Source organism: Triticum dicoccoides, chromosome 7A (assembly GCF_002162155.2).
Source record: "Triticum dicoccoides isolate Atlit2015 ecotype Zavitan chromosome 7A, WEW_v2.0, whole genome shotgun sequence".
Lineage (NCBI taxonomy): Eukaryota > Viridiplantae > Streptophyta > Magnoliopsida > Poales > Poaceae > Triticum > Triticum dicoccoides.
In genome coordinates, this window is record NC_041392.1 from 505,260,330 (window position 1) to 505,266,965 (window position 6,636).

At 42.9% G+C, this 6,636-nt stretch overlaps 1 pseudogene; it reads right to left on the reverse strand.

Annotated features, from left to right (window-relative positions):
• Positions 1 to 232: 232 nt before the first annotated feature.
• LOC119328446 overlaps positions 233 to 6,636 on the reverse strand; it is an 11,834-nt pseudogene continuing 5,430 nt past the window's right edge.

Consider the following 6,636-nt stretch of genomic DNA (forward strand, 5'->3'; position numbering starts at 1 on the left):
GTTCACAATATTTTTTTGCAAATAGTATAAAATGTTCATGAATTCAAAAAAATTTGTAAAAGTGTTCACCAATTTAAAAAATATTCACTATTTCAAATATGTTCGTGAATTTGAAAAAATGTTCACAATCTGAAAAATTGTTTCATGAAATTGAAAGTGATAGTGTATCTCGGTTATGCAGTAAAATATGGTCATGGCCATGGAAAATTATGATGTTTTTTTTTCCATTGCAACGCACAAGTCCTTTTGCCAGTCCAATTTAATAGCACAATAGCCCTTATTATCAGATTTCTTGTTTTTTTATAGTAACCATACACATGAATCAACCTGACAAGGAATTAAGAAAGTGCGACTTGAACGCGCCCATGTGATCCGGGTGCATGCACACGGATGCCTGCACGCTGCCGCCGCCGCCCTTGGCGGCCACGAGCACCACCTGCCCGCAGTTGTTCATGGTGATCAGCTCCGTCCTACTCGGCGCGCCCCACCCGAAGTCGGCCACCTCGTACGCCGGGTACCGCGGCGACCCGGAGATGTTCACCAACCGGTCCATTGGCATCCACGACAGCAGGTCCATCCAGTCCCAAAGGGCGAGCGGGTCCTCGGCCGCTCGCCGGACCTCCCGCTGCACCGCCGCCGTGGCGGCTGCGAAACCATCTACGGCGAGGAGGTCCCGCGCCGTGGCCTTGGCGAGGCACCCGGTGATGCACGTCCCGAAGTAGTTCTGGCTCACGGGTGGGTCGATGCCGCGCCGCCCGCGGCAGTCGATGAAGAAGAAGACGTACACCTGCAAAAAAAAAAGAAGAAGACGTAGACGTCGTGGTCGGCGGAGATGACGGCCGGGTGCTTGGACCGGACGAAGGACACCCAGGCGAGCGCCACGACGGCCACGAAGCTGGACGGCGCGGGCGTGGAACCGGCCTGCGCGGGGGCAGTGTGGCCGGAAACGCGTTGCTTCAGGCGGTGAATCTGCTGCGCGGTGACGGTGAACGTCCGGCGAGGGAGATTAATTGGGGCGTTCGGAAACAGGTTGATTTCCTGCAATGTCGAGTGTCCGAGAATGTTAGTTTGAGAGCAGGCCATGTCCATAATAAAGACAGGTTGCAGCTAATATGCGAGGGGAAACGGTAAAGATATTTCAGATAATTCAGGCGGATTGTCAATCTGTCATCCGAGAGATCAACTTTCGCTCCAAACAGTTTGAAGAATGCCGGTACGCCAATGAACCTCACAGTAGTAACTTTGAAATCACATAATTTAGCAAATTTTGCTTTATCTCCTAACGTTGGCCGACATGTTTGGCTTGGAGTGCCACACGATATTGTAATCATCTCTATGAACGCTGTTGTTTTGTCAATAAAGCATAGCAATGTTCTGTCAAACCAAATACTGGTAGAGCCCTGAAAAGTTGTACTGTACACACCAAGGCTTGGCTTAAGTTAGACACCAGGATTGTACTTATAGGCTCGTGACCTTAAAGCATAGCACGTGAAAGTGTCTATATCAATTGGATACATTAAGCTAGTAAACTGATTAGTATAGCTTGTGAGTTGTGACTTGTGAGTCATCAGCGTATGCTGAACAACTTAAAACGAGTATGCCTGTATAAGATGGTCATTTGCTGTGCTTTTACAACTTTATAGTTGGCACTACTAGTGGTTAGCATAGCTTGTGAGTTGTGAGTCAATTGGATACAACGTCACAATTAATTCAGTGGGCAAATGCAGAGTGGCAGCCTATCATGATGACCATCTACAATAAGCCTATCACTTCGCGCGGGCCGGGTAGTGCTTTGGTGCGATTATACTGTATTATATACATACTGGTTTGATAATTTGATTGCTTATTTAAGTCATCGATCTCTCTCACAAAAATGTTATCGCTCTGACTAGGCAGTGACCAGACAAATTTTTTGTCAACTTGCCCTCGGTCGCTAAATATTTAAACCAGGTCACGGAGTTGTCCTTCTATGGTGGAAATTGCGGCGACACGCATGCACGGGGTCATCCACTTATAGATTGGTGAACTCCTTTAGGCTAGTCAAAGTGGAAGTAATTTACTCCCTCCATTTTAAATTACTTGTCTTAGAATTGTCTAGATACAGATGTATCTAACACTGAAATGAGTCTAGATACATCCATATCTAGACAAATTCAAGACAAGTAATTCGGAACGGAGGAGTAAATAGTAACATAGCACATTTCAAGAAAATTTTGCTTATGTGGCAAGTAGTTAGTGAGAGGTGGTAACATGGCGCTTCTCGAGACAAGATGAGTCTACTCCCTCCGGTCCTTTTTGCTCTGCACATTGGATTTGCCGAAAGTCAAACTTTACTAAATTTGACCAAATTTATATTAGAAACTATTAACATCTATAATATCTAATAAATATAATATGAAAATATATTCCAAGATGAATCTAATGATATTGGTGTTGTTATGTGAATGTCTATAATTTTTTATATAAACTTGGTCAAAGTTGGATGAGATTGACTTCAGACAAACCTAATATGCAGAGTAAAAAGGACTGGAGGGAGTACAAGTTAATAAATGAAGTCATCTATGATACTACTCCCCCCGTCTGGGTTTATTAGGCCTCTCAGCATCACAAGCATGTCCCTTTTTATAAGGTCTAGCTTTGGAAAGGTGCATGCATGCAGCCATTTCATTGGTTGCATTGAAAGTCATTATTGTTGGTGCTAAGGCTGGAAAATTAATACACTTCATGCATGCTTTTTCATTGGTTGCATGCATGTGAGAGAGTGCATTGGGAGTAGAATGAAAGAATTAATGTGAGCAAATTACTATGTGTCTTGGTCTAAGAGAAGTTGTCTTTAGGCCTAATAAACCCGGACGGAGGAAGTACTATTATGTTACTTTGCATTATGAAGGTAGTAATTTAGACTAGTGTCATATGCACGACACTAGTCTATGTTACTCCCCACTATGACCAGTCTTAGGAAATCTCTCACGACAGTCCCAAGACTGCAATCATCCTTTTTCATGTCGAGACATGATGCGGAAGAACTATTCAAAACTATTCACTAAAAGTATTTACAGCCAGACATCTCAAACCTGTCTCAAACGTCTGGACGGCTGTCTGGTCAGTAACTGATTAAAAACAACCGACCCAGACGAGCGCCTCAAACATGCCTCAAATGTCGAGGCTAACCGATACCTCTCATTTTCAGCCAAAAGTAGCGCCGATATGGGGAGGCCCGGTCGCAACCGGGTGCGTCTGCTATGTCGGACCCGACAAGCCTACGGCCTACCCATCACAAATTGTAGGCCTACCCATCACAAATTGCACAAAAACCCACCAAATCCTTTGCCCTCCTCTCGCCACCTCCACCATTTCCTGCGTCCAAGCCCTCCCGTCCGCCATGCTTACTCCCCATCCTCGCCATCAGTGCTGATCCGCCGCCCTAGATTGTAACATCCCAAATTTTCTAAATTTGTAATGTTACTATAATCATTTAGGCATACCATTGTTTTTATGCATATTTAAAATTTTGGAGTTTATGAATATTAAATGACAGTGAATAAAAGGACTTTCCCAAATATCTTTGATTCTCTTTTTATATTTTTTCAAATATTCAAATCATTTTCACTCAAGAAAAAAATTATGAGAGAAGATAAGATGACTTCTTCAATATAAAAAATAGTCCAAAAAGTATTTGAATATTATTTGGAAATTTTAAAGTTATTTGAAAATTATTTTTAATACTCAAATTAAATAATTTGCAAAAATAATTATTTTCAAAAGTTGCAATTTAGGCCATGAAAAAGTTCACATGAGTCCATATATTTAGGGTTTCTAGAAAAAAATTCTGGAATTTTTGTAGCCCTTTACTGTTTTATTTTAGCCCTAAGCTATTTCTGTTTCATTTAAAAGAAAAAAAAGGTTTTCTATTTTAAAAGCGCTCAGGCCCAGGCCCAGGCGCTAGCTAGCTGGTCCTGCAACGCTTTCGGCCCAAGCCTGCCTCTCCTTTCAAAGCGGTACGCGCCGCGGACTACCGTCCGATCAAGTGGCGATCAACGACCTGCACTTCTCCCTTCCTTTCTCTCTCCTTTGTCATCGACGGGTCGGACCCACCTGTCACCTTCATCGCGTGGTCGAGCCAGAATCCACCGTCGCAACGTCCGAGCGCCGCCGCGTTTAAACCTTCCTAATCCTATTTCTAGCTTGCCTCCTCGCCCAAGAAGGCCGCCTATAAACTCCCCTGCACCCTGACCCTCTTTTTCCTCAATCTGCGTCGCCCAAGCCCCACCCCACCTCTCGCATCCTCTCGATGGAGTTGCAAGCTCCACAGGAGCTATGCCAAAACGCCCCGCCTCACCTCGTCGTCTCCCAGGACCGCCACCACCACCATCGGCTTCACCTCGTCGCGCCGCTCCTCCCTATGCCTTTGTCCGACGCCAGAGATCACCGAAGCCGCCCGTAGTTGTCTACTCGAACTCCATCATCGGTCGCTGTAACTCGCAACCCCCTCCGTCCTTCCGATTGCGCATCAACGGGCGGGATTAGATCGATTTGTTTTTTTTTTGAACCGTTTTCTCTTAAGCCTTAGTTGTCCACCATATAAGCTCCGCAGCGAGCAATTTTCATCCGGTAGCAGTATGCCACGTGTCCACGGGCCTAGATATAATTATTTTCTTTACAGATTAGCCAGTACTTTTCAAAACATCACAACTTTTTGCCCGTTTATCCAAATTTGATGGAACCAACGCCAAATGATTCATCATGATCCCATCTATCCATTGAGAAAATCACTTTATATTTTTTGCAATCATAAAATCTGAATTTGTTCAAATTCAAATTTAAACTTCATTAGGCCATAACTTCCAATATATAAATCCGCTTGAATTGATTCTTTTTGCAAATTGAAGCTCTTGACCTCTATTATCTTCTATAATCATGATCACACCATTTCCATACGATTAAAATATGTTTTTTAGAAGCATTATTTGGTTCTTTTTGGAGTTTTGTATAATTTTGATTATTGTTTTATTTTAGATCTTTGATTGTTTATGTATGTGATATTGTTTGCTTATGATAGATTGTTCGTAGTGCGAGGCTGAATACTATCAATCTTTAGAGTTCAATGATCATCATCAAGGCAAGTTCACACTTCAATTATACTCTTTTTATACCCATGTTTTTCCTATGCATTTTTAGTCCAACTTGATACAATGCATGGTTAGGATGGTGGAATTTGTGGCTATACTTCGTAGAGTTTTGAGGTAGGAACCTATGACCCTTGAACACCATGGGAACCGTCGTTGTTAAGTAAATTGCTTAGCCTTGGTTTTTTAGACGGGGTGGTATTCCTGGATTATGAAAGATGTGAGAGAGTAGTAAATAGGACTAACTTTAATAATTTAATATATCATATGGGTGGAATTACTGAATCATGAAACATGTGAGAGAGTAGTAAATAGGACGAACTTTAATAATTTAATATATCATCTGGGTGGAATGGTTGCACGGTGAGGGGCACCCTAGAGTAACCAGGGATTTGCTCAAGTGTCTTGGAGTAACCAATGGATCACTCTTGTATGGTAAGCCACCCAGGTTCAAAGGGATCAAACAATTTGTCATGACTAGAGGCTTATGTGTGCAGCCACAAGCTAACATGGGCTCTGGCTTACTTGAGTAGGTTGTGTGAATTTTTCCATGGTAGGCTAGTAGATGTAGGGGAATTTAGGTGTACCGGCCTATCCATGGGTTAGGGAAAACAATTCGGAAAGACTATGTCTTGATCTTCCAGCTGCCATACCCTGAGTGTCTGAGCTACAAAGGAGGTAATCGATTCTTGTGGGGCAAAGTGCACAAACCCTATGCAGATTGTCAAACTAATCAATTAGTTGTGTCCCCAGGTATGGACAACTTGAGCATCTAGAATTGAAATTATTGAGTGATCTCATCGTAGTTAATTATTGAATTGGGTTATTAATAACTTGGGTTTGAATTGAGTTAGAGGAACCATCTCAATATTGGCATAAATTTTGTAGTATTAATTTAATTAATTGGATATAGGGAAAAATTGGCTTTATGCAAACTTGAAACTTAGAGCCTCTACCAGCGAAATTGCATATAGAGATAGAATTATCGTTCTTATTCTGTGGTGTGAAATTGCCAGCATATTCCATGTGTTGACCTACATGGCTGCAACTTATAATGCTGCAGACTTTTCGGATGAGGAGTAAGGTGGAATAGGTCGTTGTTCTGCACTCAGTTTTTGCTCATGGAGTTGATGGACTTACTTATCTTCTATGCTTCCGCAGTAATCACTTTAGATGGGCTTTAGCCATATTTATGTAATAAATAATCTTTTGAGGACTATCGATGTAATAAAGTGCGTGATTGAACTCCATTATTTCATGGCGTACTGTGTGCGCTAGCAAACTGATCCATGGACAAGCACAGTAAGCATAGAGACTCTGATCCATTCGGGTCGGGTCGATACATAGATGTCTTCCAACCCATCCACGACCGCCACATTCGAGGGTGCGTCCACATCGTACGTCGGTGTCCCATCCAAGGCGACGTCGTGCAAGCCGGAGAACATCGCTCGGTGGGACCGGCGATGGAGGCAGTGGGAGAAGGAAGTGGTGATGTCACAGGGAGTGGATG